This window comes from Topomyia yanbarensis, chromosome 2 (genome assembly GCF_030247195.1).
Source record: "Topomyia yanbarensis strain Yona2022 chromosome 2, ASM3024719v1, whole genome shotgun sequence".
Taxonomy (NCBI): domain Eukaryota; kingdom Metazoa; phylum Arthropoda; class Insecta; order Diptera; family Culicidae; genus Topomyia; species Topomyia yanbarensis.
In genome coordinates this window covers 117,722,056-117,742,768 of record NC_080671.1, presented here as the reverse complement: position 1 = coordinate 117,742,768, position 20,713 = coordinate 117,722,056, and the positions used below count along the sequence as shown (strand labels likewise).

Here is a 20,713-nt window from a genome sequence, read left to right as displayed (position 1 = left end):
TACTCTAGGTATCCGGAAGGTCTGCTCTCGAGCCCTGCAAATTACGTTCAAATTGTGTTATTTATTCATATATCATATCATTGCATGTTCGAGTAATAATCTGGATACGAAGTCTGTCGAAAACGGACCTCAAGTTCCGCTACGGAATGTAGTACCAGGGCATCGATTTCTTCCTTTAGTCATATTCAGTTATTTATTGAGTTATTAAAATACATATTTCAACATGTGTCAATACTACCTCTTATTGTTCACTGTCTTTCAAATGACATCCATATTAATGTTGGTTCTCTCTATTTTGTGATAGCCGAAAGTCACCGTCTTGATTTATAAAACGACTTCCTTTCAAATGACACCCATACTGATGATTGTTCTCTCTACTTTTTGGTCATCGGAAGTCGCCATCTTTGTTTTCAAAATAGCGTGATTATCGCTTTCCGATGTCTACTGACCACTCCCTTTCAAATGACACCCATATTGATGGTGGTTCTCAGTATTTTGTGATAACCGGAAGTCGCCATCTTGGATTTCAAAATGGCGGTTATGATCAATTTTCGGTGTCTGCTGACCACCCCCTTTCAAATGATATCCATATTAATGGTGGTTCTCACTATTTTGTGGTAACCGGAAGTCGCCATCTTGGATTTCAAAATGGCGGTAATGGTCAATTTTCGGTGTCTGCTGACCATCCTCTTTCAAATTAGACCCATATTGATGATGGTTCTCACTATTTTTTGGTAACCGGAAGTCGCCATCTTGGACCCGGGAACCAAATGAAGTAACCCGTTTCATTTCTATCAAGTCTAAAAGTGGATGAGTTCCCGAATCCAAAACACCACAAAATATCAAAAGCGGTTGGAGATTACCTTAGTAATTGGTATTTCAGTTTTGTGGGTACCCGGGTACCCACGTCGGCCTGTTACGTAGTAAAAAAAATCAGAGCATCCCTCCTCACCCCCCCCTTACTATATCAACTATATTAATAACCCAAAAGCTAGACTTAATAAAGTTCTAAGTTGTCACAAAGTTTCAATTTCCAGCTATGGATAATACATGGGAATTTCATTAATTGAAACCAAAAAAGGTACCCAGGTACCGCGTCGGACACATAACGGTTAAACAAAGTTTTATTCGTCACGTATACAAAGCTAGAGTTAGAAGTTAGAGAGCCCTAAGTAAAAGTGTTTTCATTCCAGGCAATTTGTCTCTTCCTTGAATGCTCAAGTTCCATTGTAGGTGGCCCCAGTCGTCAAAGAGGATTTAACCTTTCCGTCCCCGTAATATTTTTCACTCATGAATTTAGGTGCTTAATTGGCTCTAGGTTTAACAATTATCAACCGATTGCCGCCAAGTCACTTGCAAACGAGCGGGAATTCATTCAAGTTTATTAGGTTGTATGCGCTAGCCAGGTCAGATGACTGGTTCCGAATTTATACGGAAATTTCGTGGGGTCTGTCCGAGGGTTATTCATGCTATTTGCATTATTTTTTTTAAGTCTAGCTTTAAGTCTGGCATTATTACAGGTACTTGGTCAAAACTTATATGCGAACTCTACGAAGTCATTTTGGGACCATAATGGCCACATCCGGGTATCCCGGCACCGGTACTGGGGGACCTAGTAAATCCGAAATGTGTAATCCATACCAAAAGGCATACAAAACATTGCAAATTTTTATCGAAAATTCTCAACGATGAAAATTGAATACTTATGGAGCATTCCTGGATCTTTTAGAAAGCATCTGGGGCATCCAGGAACCGATTCCCGGAAACAGCAACCTTATCTTTGGAATATGTGAACCAGCATATACATTCCTTACAGCATATCAAATTACATCTGCTTGATGATCTATGAACGATGAAATCATGTTTTGGGTCATTTAGACATACGGGGATACTTTACGACCGGTTCCGGATATTCCGGAATCCGATTCTTCGGACCAAACATTTTGGGTGAATATGCTTGCCATGTAGCACTTCAAATTACATCTGTTTGATGATATATGAATATTGCAATCTTGTTTGAAGTCATGTGGACTCCTGGGGACCATTTACGACCAGTTCCGGCTATTCCGTGCTTCGGTTCTTAGAACCAAACATTTTGGTGAGTATGCCAATCATGTGGCGAATAATGTTTCAAATATACTTGTCATGCAACACATGAAATTACATCAGTTTGATGATCTATGAACAATGCAATAACATTAAAAGTCATCCGGACAAACAGTTTACGGTTCAATTGATCAAAGTACATAAGAAAACACATCGAGATACGCTAAGAAATCACAAGTGTCACATGTCAGATACATTCACTAAAAATATTTGGTCCGAAGAACCGGATCACGTAATAACCGGAATCGGTCCGAAAATGTCCCCATGTGTCTGGAAGACTACATACGTTATCGCACTGTTCATAGTTCATCGCGCTGGTGTAATGTGATGTGTCGCATGACGTGTATATTCACCAAAAATGTTTGGCCCGAAAAACTGTATTCTGGAATAAACGGTCGTAAATTGTCCCCATGTGTTCAAATGACTTCCAACTAGATCGCAATGTCCATGGATCGTCAAACTGATGTAATTTGATATGTCGCATGACAGGTATATTCACCGAAACCGTTTGGTCCGAAGGACCGGATTCTGGAATATCCGGAACCGGTCGAAAAGTGTCCCCATATATTCAAATAGTCTAAAACGCGATTGCATTGTTCAAACATCATGAAACCGATGTACTTTGATGTGTCAATATACTGGTTCAATTATTCCACAACTAAGGCCTGCCGTTTCCGGAATTCGGCTCGCTTCCTGGATGTCTCGGATGGTTCCGAAAAGATCCAGGAATTGTCCATGAGTATTCAATTGGCATTACGCATTTTGGATTTACGATGTCTCCTAGAACCGATGCTAGGATGTACGGATATGGCCAGTACAATCCCAAAATGACTTCGAAGAGTTCGTATATAGGCTTTGATCATGTACGGGCTATAATAATGTCAGACTTAACGCTAGATGTTGAAAAATTAATGAAAAGAGAATTTCCGTATAAATTTGGAAGCGAATTCTCACTCGTTTGCAAGTAGTTTGGTTGACATCGGTTGACAATCGTTAAAACTAGAGCCAATAAGGCATCTAAATTGATGAGTGAAAAATATGTAGGGGACACAAAGGTCTATTGGACGGCAGTGAGCCAGAATCACTAATTTCAGAAATTAAAATATATCTTATTGATTTTTGCGTCATTTAAAGAGCAAGGTGAGACCGCTTTCTGTGAGAATTTTTTATGTAACCGCACTCTTTAATTCCGAGTGCCGATGAGCTGTCGCAAACAGTAGCTAGGGAATGCGATGTATCAATGCCGAGGAAAAAGGAGCCGAGGATCTACCAGCGTCCGGCGTACTGGTAGAATGAAAGGCTATGCATCCTCCGGGCTGCCTGCCTAAAAGCCAGAAGACGCATTCATAGAGCGAGATCTGAGGCAGTTATAGAAAAGTGTAAGGTAACATTTGGGGCGACCAGGGCCGCTTTTAAACGCGAGATAGTGCTAAGCAAGTCCACCTGCTACAAGGAGCTGTGAAGAGAAGTAGACGCTAACCTCTGGGGCAATGCTTACCGTGTCGTTATGGCCAGAATCAAGAGTCCAATGACGCCAGTCGAAATGTGCGCTGACAAGCTGAAAATTATCATGGAGGGCCTTTTCCCGAAGCACGACCCAACCGCATGGCCGCCTACACCGTACGTTGATGCAGACAGTGGAAATGCAGGCGACAATCAAGTTTCCAACGACGGGCTCCTTATAGTGGCAAAAGGGCTGAAAGCGAAGAAAGCTCCCGGACTGGATGGTATCCGCAACGTGGCACTGAAGACTGCGATCCTGGCGTTTCCGGACAAGTTCAGAATAGTCCTACAGAAATGCCTGGACGATGGCTACTTCTCGGATAGATGGAAGATCCAGAAGCTGGTGTTGCTGCCAAAACCAGGGAAACCACCAGGAGATCCAGCATCGTATCGAACTATATGCAAGCGGTAAGCTCCTGGAAGGGTCATACTGAAAGTGAAAGAGCGAACTATTGTAGAGACATTTCGGGTTCCGGAAAGGGATATTGACGGTGGACGCCATCCGCGCAGTCATCGCGAGCGCGGAGAAAGCATTGAAGCAAAAAAGATGGGGTAATCGCTACTGCACCGTGGTAACGATAGACGAGAAGAAAGCGTTCAACAGTGCCAGCTGGGGAGCTACCGCCGTAGTGCTGCACAAAAAGCGGGTTCCGAACTATCTGTGCAAGGTTCTGAAAAGTTACTTTCAGAACCGAGTACTGGTCTACGAAACTAACATGGGGCAGATGTCGATTAGAGTCATGGCGGGAGTACCTCAGGGCTCCGTACTTGGCCCAACGCTCGGGAATATAATGTACAATGGAGTGTTAACACTGGAACTGTCCAGGGGAGTGTAGATCGTCGGTTTTGCGGATGATGTTGTCCTAACGACAACGTGGGAGGCCCTTGAGGAGGCGGATATGTTGACGGCAGGGACAACAGGCATCGTGAAAACCTGGATGGCTAACGTCAAGTTGCAGCTGGCTCACCACAAGACCGACGTAGTGCTGGGCAGCAGCCGTAAAAAAAAAATTCAGCGTGGGGGGACAATCCATCCCATCAATGCGTGCGCTGAATTACCTGGGTCACCAGCCATGTCGACTATGTATGTGAGAAGGCTGCGAGGACAACTAACGCATTGGCAGCACGAGACGTTTCCTGGCGAGTGGCTCATCCTCAATACTCACATATGGAACATAACATATGGCGTACCGGCCTGGGCTGCTGCGCTGAACTCAAAACGGAACCGGACGAAGTTGACAAGCACGTCTCACCTAATGGCTGTTCGTGTCGCGAGTGCGTACAGAACGATATCGTCGGAGGTGATATGCGTAATTGCCGGGATGAGCCCCATCTGCATCACTCTGGTTGAGGACGTGGAATGGTACCAGCGGAAAAAATGCACGTAATACAAGAAGACTGATCCGAGCGGGTTCGTTAGCGGAGTGGCAGCAAGAGTGGGACAACGCGGAGAAAGGAAGGTGGCTCCACCGACTAGAGATGGTCGGGTTCGGATTTTTGGACCCGAAACCCGGACCCGACCCGAACCCGACGGGTTTCGGGTCGGGTTCGGTTTCTATAAATTTAAACTTCTCAAACCAACCATTTGTTGACGCTGTTTGCATCTGTTCACAAAACCCAGTCTAGTAGTCAATTATGCTTCTTGATACGAATGGATGACACATATAACCATTCTAAATATTAGCGCCTTTGAATTGTTAGATTTCGTCGTATTTTCTGGTTCTCAATTATTGTATTTTTTCATTATTGTATAAAATTCCCGCTCTTCAGATTCGCAAACTGCCTGAATTTTATTTTTTAAACGTACATTACGCTTAACAATACGTGTTTCAAATCTAAAATCTCTTTGCGATTTATTTTTCATGACAATTAGTAATAAATCAAATCAACAGGAATTTATCCGAAAATATTGGATCAACTCTCTATTATGGAATATAAATTTCGACAGATACTTTAATACCGATAGGCCACGGTTGGAGTACACGCGTAAAATTCGGCTAAAGCGTACAGCTAATCGTATCTACAGCAAACCGAGTAGAAATCTACGGGAAGTAGAGACAATAAAAAACTATCTATTGATCCGCTCCTGATTGGTTGTTTTGACTGTCGCGAGAAATCGGAAAGTAAGTGTCACGAGTGTACTGAATAGTAGTACTTTTTGCTACATATTGAATTATTATTAACAGAAACATGAATTAAAATGATAATTAAATTTCAATGCACCACGATTTGTATATTCTTGGCATAGTTGCGATCCACGAGATGCTTTTCAACCATTTATTACAAAGGCCGTTGCAGCCCTAGGACGATTTGACGATTCCCATACTCACACATTTGGTGGTACTTTGGTGGTATTATAGCGGCTCAAATTGCATCGCCATTTATTTTTTAAAAGCAGATAGTTTATCAGGCCTAAACAGAAAACTTCCGCCAGGCTTCGTTATTCAGGACACTCATATGAGCGATCAAAAGTAAAAGTTGCAAGGACTGAACATGCTTCGAAAAACCCGTTTCAAATATATTAGAATATAAAAACCGGATATGAACTTCAAGTATAAAAATCGGACTGGGACTTTCCTTTGTAAGAATCGGATAAAAAAAAACTTCAGTACAAAAACCGGGAAAAATATATCCGATTCTTACAGAGTAGTTTTTGTTAGCCGACTTTTAATGTTGAACATCAAGATATATGGATGCTCCTACGAGCGATTTATTTATTTTTAACCGATTTTTATACTGGAGGTTCATCCTTGCCGAGTTGAGAACTTTTTATGTGATTCTTATACTGAAAGATTTGTATCTGATTTTTATGCTTGAAGTATATTTCCGATTTTTATATTCTAATATGTTCGAAACGGGTTTTGTGAAGCATGTTTTATCCTTGTGACATTTATTTTCGATCGCTCATATGCTTAAAGTTTATTTCCGATTTTTGTATTCTAATGTGTTTGGAACGGGGTTTGCGAAGCATGTTATATCCTTGCGACTTTTAATTTCGGTCGCCCATATGATGATGGTATATCAAATCAGTGGTACATATATGAAACAAGCACTTTCTGTCAGATTGTCCCCGGACTGGACCGTTGCATGATCCGGATTTCTTTATCAAAATACATGAATTTCCACGATCTTAATGAATTGATCGCAAAAATTGACGGAAGCTCGGAGTCGTTCCGAGAGCTCCATTGGAGATGTCGAAGCATCTGTACTGGCGCGCTTACCATATAGTCTGAAGCGTAAAATAAATTAGATACCCCATCATAAATCGTCCTAACACTAATGTGACATAAAGAACGCGTCAGAGAATCTTCTTTGACACTCTTCGACACATGTTTGACCTTACCAACTAGTAACGTGCGTGACGTCATGTAAACTGTCGTATACGAATTGCCATAGCATAATTTAATACATGTAATAAATTATATAAAACTGCCTTGCAAGAATGGTTTAAAAAAAAATTGAAAATTTTGGTTAAGTACAACGGGCAAGGTTGTTTGAAACTATCACTGTTTGTTTCCCTATGAGTTAGCCGCCGATTTATCATAATTTCCGGTTAAGATATCGACGATTTATAAGTTTCTCGGAACACTACAAATTCAAACTTCAATAATAGTAAATATATATGTGGATTCTACTTGCCAGTGATTCGTTTTGCCATAGGCAAATATGACTCAACGCGTATGGTGTTACTTCAGATTCGAGTGATTCTACTATTCTTAGATGAGCATAGGGTCCTGCTCGGGAGCCTAAAGTTAAAAATCTTCGAGACTTTTGGATGATTCTCTGTATTAACAAGTTGGGTGCGGATCGGGTTTCGTAAATTTTAAATTTTAGGGTTCGGGTCGGGTTCGGTTTTCAAATTTCAAATTCTCGGGGTCGGGTCGGGTTCGGGTTTTAAAAAATTTTCATTCTCGGGTACCGGTCGGGTCCGGGTTTTTCAATTTTAAAATTTTCGGGCTCGGTTCGGGTTCGGGTTTGTCAAATTTTACAATTTCGGGCTCGGGTCGGGTTCGGGTTTTTCAATTTTCAAGCTCTCGGGTTCGGGTCGGATTCGGGTTCGAAAAAAATGAAACCCGACCATCTCTACCACCGACTCATCTCAAATGTGTCTTCTTGGGTACATAGGAAGCATGGAGAGGTGAACTTCCATTTGACGCAGTTTTTGTCCGGGCATGGATGCTTCTGGAAGTATCTGCATCGACTTGGACATGCTTCGTTACCCCTTTGCCCAGAGTGTGTGAACTTGCAAGAGACATCGGAATATGTGGTCTCAGAATACCCTAGGTTCGAAGAAGTTCGAAGGGGTATGCATGGTATCACAGTTGACAATATCTGACTGATGCCAATGCGATCATCATATGTTCTTCCAGAAACATCATCATAGCCCAGGGATAATACAAGAGTGTGTGCATTGGACCAGAGTCCTAAGGGTTGCAGGTTCAAATCCTGCCTCTGGGGTGATTTTTTCACATATTCGCTTTCATTTAACTCACCACCGATCTGTTGTCCCCGTTGGATGCCACAAAAAGTTTTAAATGAAGTATTGGTACTACTTAATTAGTGTTCGAGATATTTGGCAAGAAAAAATTAATTACGCGTTTCTGGAAAGAATGACGTTTCCAGCGGTATGCTATGTTATGTTCTTTTGTTAAAAATACTATGCGGTTTTCATATAACAATATCTTTAGAAAAATCTCTAAATCCTATGTACTTGATTGGGAATCGAACCCAGATGAGCTGCGTACAAGACAATTGATTTACTAACTGATCGCGATGGATCGTTATGCGGCCAATTTCCCACAGGGATTTCTTCATGCATATAGTTTGCGACGAAACAGAGTCTGATCTCACTGCGAAAACGAACAATCCGACGGGATCAACACTAATTTCACGATACACGGATGGAACTGTGGACCAAGTAAGGCTAATAAACCTGACTATTGCTTTTCATTTGAGTACTAACAATTACCAGGATCAGCTCTAGAACTGAAGTTATTGCAATTAGTCTGATTGGATTCCAATGGAGCAGTGCTGCCAGGGACAGTTTTCGTTGACAACGAAAAATGATTTTTTCATATATCTTCATTATTATTCAATATTAGTGAAAACTGATAAAACTTATCAAATTAGAGTGTCTTTGGCTACGTTTTCCACGTAAGTGGACTATTGTAAATATTCTAGGAGAATTGCATTGAAAATTGAATGGTAAAAATTGAGCAGCTTCTAGCACTGTGAGGGAAGCACCAATCTTTATGAAAAAAGGCTTTTCATGTTTCGTGACCCCACTGTTTTCAAGGAAAAATAGTTTTAAAATCCTACGGTGCACTAGAAAAAAGTTGGGCATGAAAAGGTTAAAAAACTGGGGGGTTTCGCGGTTGCGGTCTTTACCTTTATTAACTGCTTTTTGATGGTACCAATCAATCCATCTAGAGTGTTGATTAATCTATTGGATTAATCAATCTCTCGAGAATTACTCGATTATCCGAATATCCAATATTTGCAAAAATTGAATATCACTATACACGAGAACACAATGCAAAAGAAAAAATCTGGACTCCTCCAGAAAAGCATGTTCTATATAACTACGTATTGTCTGAATGAGGTAGTTCGTTGCGTACGAAGCATGTTTCGGCAATTTTTCTTTTTTTCCCTATATTTATGGTTCACTTTTTCAGGGTTGACACATAGTTCTAAATCTGCATCCGTGAGACAATATCTATCTTCGGAAATTTATAGCATATGTACAGGTCTGTGGAAAAATTTAGTAGCAATAGGAATTATACGGAAGCACTAAAATAATTCGAATGACAACATACATCTTAAAGCAATTATTCCAGCCATCCCTGCGGCCCTTCTCCGGTATGCGCAGAAAGCTTCCGGCTGCCATGATTCGGTAATGTACTATAACGCCTAGCACCAAATGGGGTGTCTGTGTGTTTTCATACGTACATAAATGCGAAAGAGTAGTGCCCGACTCGGCTGTGCAGTGTGATCTTTAATGGATTCAAGAAGCCTGAAGCATGTGCCCAGACAACGACCGTCGGGTTGTCTGAACACGACAAGCAGCTCAAATTTCAATGCTACATGCATACATAGATACATCCATACGTACCTACAGAAGAGGGTATGGTTAAGTAACAATCCATCGAACCATTGAATCTCTTCCAGCCATGTTATACATGCCACCAGCCGGAAGGAGGTTGTACGCGAGATTTGTGCCATCTTCTTAACCTTTTGCCTCGGCATCCATTGTGCAAGGCTCCGTTCCCGCAAGTTGCTACAAAACAGCCGGAAAGACGCTTCCTACTGCTGGAACTATTTCGCATTCATAATGCATAACCCTGCGAAATATTGTTAGGCTGAAAATGGGCGGGTGAAGTGACTCGAGCCAAATGGGGAACGAGAGTTTCTTGTGCTTAGCATGCCCTGCGAGAAAGGCGTCAGCCGGAATTTGGGGGGGGGGGACTACGATCCGTAGTGTTTTGCTAAGCGCGTACTGGAGATAGTGATAAGCCTTGGTGTGAAAACGGGAGAGGTGGAAGCCACTGCGGAAAATGTCAGCTTTTTGACAATCACGCACCAATTCCACGCTGACTTGACTTGTCTGAAATGATTTATATTCTTTTTTTTGGAGGCTAGTATAAATTAAGTGGTAAAATAAACGTTTCGTTTACGAGATGTTTCCAGCCGTATGTAGTGGGGTGTCCTTGGTGAAATTTTGCATGGAAACACAAGAAATGGTACTTTTTGCTTTAGTTTATTTGGAGATTTGAATCGTGAGATATTTTCTCATTTTTTATGAGAAATGCGATGCACAAAACGCGAGGAAGCCAAAATATGAAACTAAACTAAACTAAAGATGGACTTCAAGAGAAATACGCTGAAGCTGGCCTAGAATTAAATCGATTGCTCGACACAATTTTTTAACAATTTCACCGCTTTTCATTAGTTAGAAAGAGACACGTATACGAGTACGTATACTCTTGCATTACTTTTGTGTCACGTCAAGGTAGCAATTTAGCGATGGGTGGAATTTTATTTACATTCGCCGTAGAGTGCAATATTTTGGTAAAATGTTAACCATTGTTTTGAGCCGTTCAGATTCAGCTGTAAACTATGTTTTGTTTTCGTATTTGTGAATGGTTTGGTCGGATCATAAAGGTGTAGAATTTTGCTTTCACAGCCAACCGAAAATAAAACAAAAGTACCAGCCACTCTCGCTGTAAAGGTAACACTCGTGCAAAATTAAGTCTCCTGACCCTGACATATGAACATGAAAAATTGGATATTGGGTTGTGTTTGAAAGCTATACAAGCATTGTGCACCTCTACAACTAACAACAAAGGAGAGTGGAGCAGGTAGGAAAGTGACGCCACTTTGGAAGCACTGTGGTGAGTTTTCTTGTATACTAGGGAGGTTCCAAAAAAGGATTATTTAATTACTGACGCAGGAGTAGCGCATGATAACACAAGAAGAACTCGATTCATGTTCAGACGGCTGAACGGAAGAGATCATTCAGCTTCTTGCCCAGAAGTGATAGCAGACAAGTACAAGGAGCAGTGAAGTGCTTTTTAAAACAAGAAGAAGAAATGTTTCAAATCTATTTACGTACTACACGGTCCGCAAGATCAATCTGAAACTATGTAGTGGTACACCTTTTAAATACATTTTAATGACAACATTATGTTCAACGCTGAAAACTCTCACCGGCCCTGAAAAAATAACTTAAAACCCGGAGATGGCCCTCGAAAACCGAACTTTCCGGGTCAAATCCAGAAAGGTGGCAACCCTAGCAGTGGTTAATACTGCCTTAACAGCAAGGATAAATTCAGCTAGTATTTATGGTACAGGTAATAACACAGCTTTGCCAATTTACTCTCGATAAGCTTTTTGCCAGGTACAGTGCTCCTAGTTAGTGGTCGGTTCTGGAAACTATTATTAGTTTCAAAAACCATTTATGTATGATAATTTTTCGCGGGCTTTGCAAAAAACCTCTGATGATTTATTAGAAAATCGGTAGAGGTTCCTCAAATATACGTATTTTTCAATCTAGGGCTGAGCACCATGACTTTTCTACCATAAATTTAGTTGGGATAGCCTAATTTAGTTGCACACGTTGCGATAATACAGCAGAACGACATCAAGATAGCGACTAAAATTTTGCAACTGGTTGCATGCAGGCCCACAGCGCACTGTTGGCCGGGTTGGCCCCGGTGCTGAAATTTAGATCTGATTTATAAAATAAGTGGAACAAGTGGAATAATATAAAATAAATCAAAATAAGTGTGCCATTTTCAGGTAACCACTAAAGAATTGTTCGAAAGTCAACCTGAAAAAGGAAGCCAATGTAAACACGCAAAGGCGGCAATCGACCAAACCGCGGCCCCGTCAGGCTCATTCAGATTTATTCAAATGTTTCCAAGTGGAGACATTTGAATAAATCTGAGCCAAGAACTATTCGTGAGTCAAGAGAGTATAATGATTTGGTCGGTGTTAAGTCAGACCGGACTAGGTGACAAAATATTGATTTCGAGAAAAACGAGTTTAAAATTTGAATCGCAGCATCCTTTACATTATGATTAGAAAATTATTTTTGCCATAATTCTTGTTTTTTGTTACATATTTCAAATCTGGCAAAAGTCGAATGTAGTTGACGAAATTCTGTGTGCAGTGCTATCATTATCACATTTTTTGATGTTTTGCGACTTAGTCCAGTCTGACTTAACCCCGACCATTTTTCGTGGAGAATGGTGGGACGAAACTGTCGAAGAAATTAGAACTCTATGTCGTATACTTTTCAATTTACAAGAAATTTACCAAATAAAACGAGGGTGTATCTTACAAATGGTTTTCTTTATGCAACTTTTGCAGTTTTAATTTTTTATTAGGATAATATCAGAAATACTTTCAGATATTTTGTAGGAGAGCAATTTGCCTCAATATACCGAATCTCTATAGCTCTCGTTAGAAAGTTATATATACTTTTTACTAAATATTAATTGCGCGGTGCTACAGTGATTTTGTACTTTTCAAGAGACCTAGTATAGGTTGTAAATCTCATCAAATGCAACACAAAACAATGTATTAAAAATGCTGTATACCCTCAGAATCTTGATTTATAGCGAAAAACGATTTTTCGAAACTTTCGGCACTAAAATTTTTTTTTGCGTGATCATTTTTAAACGATTTAAAAATTTTTGAATGCTTTGGAAAGAAGAAGAAATTTCCTTTCCAACGGTATGCTATGTTATGTTCTTTTGTTGAAAGTACTAAGCGGTTCTGGGACAACAATATGAAAGTTACCCTTGTTTTGCAATTTTTGATAAAAAATATAAAAATAGCTAAACGTTTTCAATAAAAAACGTCTTTGTTTTAATAAAAAAAAGTCTGCGTTTCAATAAAAATTTAAGAAGTGTATTTAATTCCGTATCCAGTGATCTATTTTTGATCAAGATCGGTTGAAAAATGGCCATTATGTTATTAATTTTAAATTAGAAACCTGCTCGCATGAACTCAGGGGTAGTAAGGTATTGTCTCGCACTATAAGAGGCTATAATTATATCTTCCGTTATTTTATCCAATTTCATAGTCAAAATTCACACACATACTTTATGCGAGCAAGTTTCTTATTTGGAAAAAAAAAATAATAACTCTGTTATTTTTCAACCGATTTTGATCATAAATGGGTCGTTGGATACGAAATTAAATGTTCTCCTTAAATTTTTATTGAAGCAAAGACGCTTTCTAATGAAAAAGCAGAGCAATTCTCATACTTTTAATTAAAAAATCGCAAAATAATGGTAATTTTCATATTATTGTCCCAAAGTCGCATTGTACTTTTAACAAAAGAACATAATATAGTATATCGTTGGAAAGGCCATTTCTTCTTCTTTTCAAAAAACTTAAAATATTTAAAATCGGCTGAAAAATTACGGAACAAAAAAAAATTTACGCCGAAAGTTCCGAAAAATCGGTTTTTTTGCTATAAATCAAGACTTTGATGGTATTTTCAATTAATCAACCGTGGGTTTTTGTTATATTTGACCAGATCTACAACCTTTACTATATCACTTTAAAAGTACATTCAATTATTTTTTTTGTAGCACCATGTTATTTTTTTAATAGATATTGCAAGATATGGAAAAGTATGGTATTTGCCACTTTTTAGTGATCTATACTACAAAGCATGCTATTTTATATGACAGCAATGGTATTTGATGTTAAGTGCCCTAATAGAAGATAATTCAATTTGAAAAAGTTATATTTTTTAGTAGTTGGTGTTTTAAAGCAAATTATGTCCCCTAAAACAATCTTCAAGATGTTCAAACGGTTTTGCAGGGCAAAATAAAACTTACAAAAGCTGCGCCATACAAAGTTCTAAAAGTGCTGCAAACAAAGTATTTACAATAAACCAATGAATGAAGTGACAAATGAGAAATAGTGATTGTAAGGGGTCACGTTTTCATCGCTCTAAAAAAATCAGCTGATAAATAGTCAATGTGTGTGATAATGCCGAAAGTCATGGCAATTCTATTGGATTTATAAACACTTTTTTAACTGTCTAAACCATGCACAATAAAGCTACGAAGGTTTGGTGCGTGGCACTCTAGAACCCTATGAGGGTAAGCTTACTTTATTATGTTTTTTTTACTTTTTCCATACAAAAATCAGCAAAATTTTTTTTTTATTTTTTCCGTCAAATTTTGTCAAATTAATGGTATGACATCCATTTGTAGGCATTAAATTCATTATGACATGTCTATTTGAGCATATGGAAGTTTGGGATCTCCAATGATATTAAAAACATCACATATTTGCTCCCACGTTCATAAAATCTAAAATATTCAGGTATAAGTGAAAATAATACTTGTAATTGAATATCAAACCAAGAATTTCAAAAATTGGGGCAAAATCGTAAAAAAAAATTTAGCTGATTTTTGCATAGAAAAAGACAAAAAACCTGTTTTAATCCACCTAGAGGTGCAATTGTGCCTTTCTCATTGCTCCAAACTATGATATAATAGCTAGTTCGTACAATATAACATTATGGAAATGTCTTTCATTCTTATTACACTTGGTAAGTATACATAAGAGCACGTTTTTGCATTCATCGCGGTATCGGTTTGAATCGCAGTTTTCTATGTGATCGCACTCCACAACCCGTAACTCCGGAGCCGGAAGTCGGATGGAGATGGAATTTAATATCAGTTTCCGGGGACGCAACACCTTTCATTTGAGACTAAGTTGATCAAATCGGTCTAGCCATTTTCGAGAAACCAATATAACCGTTATTCTGAATTTGGATACTTCAGGATCCGTCGATGGTGGCCAAAGAGATTTTGAATGACTGTTGGGGACCTAGATCTACAAATTCAACAGTTGTGTTTACATTTTGGAAAAAATTTCACCTTTTTACATTCATCGCAGAATTCGTTAGAATCGGGATTTGTTGCGTGATCGTACGTATCACCCTGTAATTTAGGAACCAGAACTCGGATCCACACAAAATTCAACAGCAGCTGATGGACCTTTCATTTAAAATGAAGTTTGTCAAAATCGGTTCAGAAAATTCCGAGAAACCGATGTGGACAAATCAACAAATTTTGTTTTGTAACCATGCTCTTCAACTCGTAATCCGGAACAAGATGTCGGTTGAAATGCAAATGCAATAGCAACCTATGAGTATATTATACCTTTCATTTGAATCTTAGTTTGTAAAAATCGGGTCAGCCATCTCCGAGAAACCGATGTGTACATTTTGTTAACAAATCCGCACATACACACATACATACATACATACACACATACATACATACATACATACATACATACATACATACATACATACATACACACGGATATTTTGCGATCTCCGCGAATTGAGTCAAATGTTATATGAGACTCGGCCCTCCGGAACTCGGTTAGAAAGTCGGTTTTTGGAGCAATTGCATAACCTTTCTATATAAGAAAGGCAAAAGAATAATATTTAATTAGCTTAATAAGCATGGGTTCAATGTTATCTTCATGTGATTATAATTTGGAAAGGTTGGTGGAATGGGTTCGAACATGTAAATAATGGGGGGTTAGTAGAATGGGAGTGGAGGATGCGTCAGAAATCCTTCATCTTATTTCGGCTTGAGGGTGGTCCAAGAGGAGGGGAGTGATGAAAGAGAGAGGTGTAAGGGCAAGGCGGGGGGGGGGGGAGAGGGGCGGCGACGCAATACTCAACTGCATATTTTGCCTTCCATTTAAGACTTGGTTTGAGAAAATCGGTTCAGTCATCACCGATGAACCGATAAAACTTTAATTGTGGAATATGCCCGGAATTCCGAATTTCCGGAATCGTCGATAGTGGACAATATATTCGAAGAATGTTTGATTGGCAATCAGTGATCTAGATCTGCGATTAGAAGTAATTTGGTGACCATTTCAACAGTTTTTAGCCTCTGAGGTATTACGATTGTACCGATTTATATGGGAAATTCCAGTGTATCCTTACTAACACCCCTGTATCTCCGGAAGCAAGAGTCAGAACCGAATGAAATTCAGCAGCAGTCAATGGCATTACTGTATCTTTCATTTGAAATCAAGTTTATAAAAATCGGTAGAGAATTCGTTGTGGAATGGGTGTGATATTAGCTTAGAAACTTGGCGGGTTCCCCGGGAGCGTCATGAACCGTCATAGGTGGCCAATGTGGTCAAAGCTGCTTTGATTGATCATTAGTGATCCAGACCCGCAAACTAGAGTAATGTTACATCAATTTGAATATGTTTTACATCATTTGAACATCATGGTGGTACCAGTTTATAAGGGAATTTGCTGTGTGACCGCACTCTCAACCCGTAACTCCGGAACCGGAAGTCGGATCAACTAAAAATTCAATAGCAGCTTATGGGAGCGTTATACCTTTCAGATGAAACTAAGTTTGCGAAAATCGGTTCAGCCATCTCTGAGAAAATTGTGTGAGTTTAAATGACAAATGATTTGTTTTGAACATAGTTTGCACGAAAAGTCACAATGAAAAAAGATATATTATAAAAACTAGATTTAAGGGGGTTGCCATAGAAAACGCCTTATAAATCGATAATCTTTAACCCTACAAGCTCAATTTCTGCAAAAAAAATTCTTCACCATGAGCATTTCTAAAACTTTGTCGAAGACACCAACTTTCTACCTCGTCAGCATAAAAAGTTAATTTTTTTTAGTTCGATCATAGTAAGCCATGCCTAACTTCAATTATTATCAGATTGTGGGCAACATTCATACGAACAATTCCTCCAAAGACACCCTGTGAATGTATTCGATGGTTTGGCCTCTAGTGAATTAAGTTCACGTTTTTGGCGTTTCCGACCACTGTGCACGGGGTTTGCAGCAGAGGGTTAAGTAGTTTGGAAGAGATGACAGTTATTATATAATAACTAAAAATATAAAATTGTTCTATCAATTGCAAAGTTATTGCCGTGTTAACCTGAAAATTTGTCATTTCATTCATATAGAAATTATGTCAATTTATGCTTTGCAAGATTTGAAATAACTTCGAAGTGTGGTCACGACACCCCTGTTATGTCATATACATTACCAACCCATCTTTTTCCATTATGCATTCGTCCTAATAAGGACGGTTTGTGGATAGCTATGGTGATACAAGACGAGAATCTTTTGAAACGATTCAAACCTTGCCGACGATTTGTTTCTACTGCGTACACACATACGAACATTCCCCTTTCGCAGCTCATGCCGAATGAGCACGCTTTGCATCAAGGCGATCTCTTTTATTAACTTTTCGGTGCAGAAGGAAGGCCAACTTTTTGTGCGATTAATGAAAATATTTTCATCATTCGTTTTGGTGTAGCTTTCGCTTAGTAGCAGAGTTGCCACATACACTGATTTTCTTGGAAGGATTTGCAAAAACCTTCGGGTTTGTAGATTAATTAGAAAAATATTTTCTTATATGATAATTATTTTTACTTATACAAATTAATAAAAGGACCTTCCTAATACAATTATTTTCCATTATATATTCATCCTAAGGACGGTTTGCATATAACTATGACACAAATCCATCTACAATTAACAGCACTAACGGAAAATAAGCACCACTAATTCTTTACAATTATTTTGTTAGTCCTGAAAAGGACTGATGGCAACATTAGATACGCGTGAATTTACTAATCTTCGTATGTATCATTATGAATGTCTTCTTGACTGTCGAGCTTCTATTATCAGGAGTTTTTTCGGCTAATCAGTAATAAATTAGACAGCGAAAACAACAATATTGCTTTTACTTCCAACGTTTCAATGGATTTATTCCACCTTTATCAAGGATTCTAAAAATGTATAGCTCTTGGTAGTTACTGAAGTACATAAATAATTTTACTTACAAAAACTTTGTGTTTTCTTGTAAAGTGTAATGTTGTGGTAAAACATGAACTGTCCTAATGTATACGCGTCATCTAATAGCTATTTTGGTCAAGAATTGAAAAAAAAAATTATATTCTGTGTTTAATTTGCTAAGATATATCTACTCACTGCTATTGTTCGCATATTCATGCACCTACTGTATTTTTTGAAATTTTTCTGCGTTTGAAACGATTCTGTTTCGCGGGTAGAGAACGAGGGAAAAAGCGCTATATTCGATCTGGTAACTGAACTGAACTTGACGGTTGTTGAGTGTTTGCTATAATCGTGCGTATGGTAGTATCGGTAGTGTAAGTGTTGTCAGTTTTATAGTTTCTATTATGTAGTGTTTGTAGAATTCCTGCATATATACAACTAAGTCCGTCGGTATCTGTGCGTTTGTTTACAGTTTTTTGCTGGTTGATGATATGACACATTTCCAATATAGGAAGAGCTGTCGTTCGGTTATGTTGATCGAGTATCTTCACCTTGTTTACATCGAAGTTATGATGATGTGTTATGCTGTGTTCGAGGAGAGCTGTTTTTTGTTTTAGTTCGACTATCTGGATGTCTTCACTGGTGTGTCCTGCTTCCCTGAGTAAGTTGAGCTTTTTTATGTTTGAGCGGTGTGCAGCTATCCTTGTTTTAAGCATGTTAGAAGTCATGCCCACATATGATGATGGGCAGTTTTGGCATGGTATGCTGTATATCACATTGCTCAAATTATCCTGCGGTATGCTATCTTTGACCTTGCTGAAAAGATTTGCTACTGTTTTGATGTTGCGAAAAGCTAGTGAGACATCCGGGTAGTCTCTTTTTAGGGTTTTTGCTATTTTATGCGTCAATGACGGTATGTTTGGAAGTGACCGGTAAGTATGTTTCAGGTTTTCATCAGGATTGGAAAGTTGTGTGGTAGGTATTGCGCGTGTTTTGTTATTGTTAATCAATCTGTTTCGCAGCGACTTTGGGTAGTCGTTTTGTTTTAAATATTTGTCCATGATTTGGATTTGCTCCGGTCTGTTGACTTCAGCTAGTCCCGATCGATAACGGAGTGGCAGCCAGGGGTGGTCGCACAAGCTCAAGCTCAAGCTCATAGTGCAGCGCTATCTTAGTCCTGTTCCTGTTCTTCCTGTTAGTGTCGGGTTATAATGAGACAAAATAGAAACGTAAATTCCATTACTAATTTAGTGGGGGTGGGCGTGGCGTAGTTGGTAAATCGATTGCCTTGTACGCAGCGCACCTGGGTTCGAGTCCCGACCCCGCACATAGGGTTAGAAATTTTTCACAAGAGATTTTTCTAATCCGAAGAGGCGAATGACCTTAAGGTTAAAACCTCTATAACCGAAATAAAAAAAAATACTAATTTAGTTATAGGTTTTGTGCTCTTCACGCTTCAGATGGTTTCAAACAATATTCGCTCAATTTTCAAATAGTTTTTACATAAATTGGTCTCCGCTAAGGAGAAATATAGCACAGAGTTGGAAGTGCTAGCAGTGGTATGGGTACTGGATAAATGGAGGATAAATGGAGACTGTGGAGGCGACACAAAAGTAATAACGGACCACTAGTCGCTGGTATTTAAGGAGCAGAGGAGTAGATAATACTAACGCGGATACCTTATCACGATATCCCACAAAAGAACACAACAAGAGTCAGATTCGCCAAAAAGAAAAATATGGAGTGTACTGAATGAGCCCGGAAGTATCGTTAAAATGTACACTAAATACCAAATTAGTAAGTTTAGTAAGGGTATTTTGTTTGTGCCAATGAAACGAGTCGCAAGTTGGCGAGTTTGGATCCCGAAAGGGGTTGGTACTGAACGTTTTTAAGTTCTCCCACGAGGAAAAGGAACCCTTCGGAGTCTACAACACAAACCAAGCAGTTAAACGATCCGCGTATTTGGGAGGCATCCACTAAACTTTCGTTAATCAGTGTTTGGCATACCAGCTAGTCACAAACAGGAACTTTAAACTGACAGGTAGATGCCGTATCATCTTGCCTCAGAAGAAAAAAATATTTCCATTGATTTGTATGGACCACTACCTACCGGAACCGCAGCAGTGAAACACATTTTAGTAATCCTTGATGTAAACTTTTGGCTACGAACCTGGAGCGATTAATTGAAATTTCATTAAAATTAAACTCTCTTACGCAAAAAAGTGAGTCTGTGTTCTTATACACAACAGAAACATTCGACTAAGTTTCTATTGATGTTCTCTCGGAAAATATCTATCAACGTGGATTCCCCCAATATTGAATCATTATATGAACATTTTTTTGATAGGAACGGTGATGCATTTATGGTTTGGCGATTTAACTACATTCAGAATAAGTTATATGAGTCATCCGCACGGCTCATGTTCAAGCCTAAATCGTCTACTACTTTTACGTGAATTTCATTGATATTTGTGCATGCTATGGTAACTAATCAAGGAATATTAACATTTCCAATTTCTTTTAGAAATTAAAGATTTACAAATAATTCTAATATCACAATACTAGATACAACAAAAACCGTAGAATGCGTCACTTTTTAGTCAGGAATACTCTATTGTAATTGATTTCAAGACACTGATGACACAACACTCCAAACGTAGCTTCTCAAATAACACATGAGCCCCTAGGTGATTTAAACCGACTGTTTGCGGATGGGAAACATCCACCACCATCACTCGCCTCAGCTTGTGTCCACAAAATCAGTTCATT

At 38.9% G+C, this 20,713-nt stretch overlaps 1 protein-coding gene across 1 annotated transcript in view; it reads right to left on the bottom strand.

Moving 5' to 3' along the window:
- The window catches only part of LOC131679301 (fibropellin-1-like), a 489,726-nt gene that overhangs the window by 365,210 nt on the left and 103,803 nt on the right, over positions 1–20,713 (bottom strand). The gene's annotated exons all lie outside the window — the stretch shown is intronic.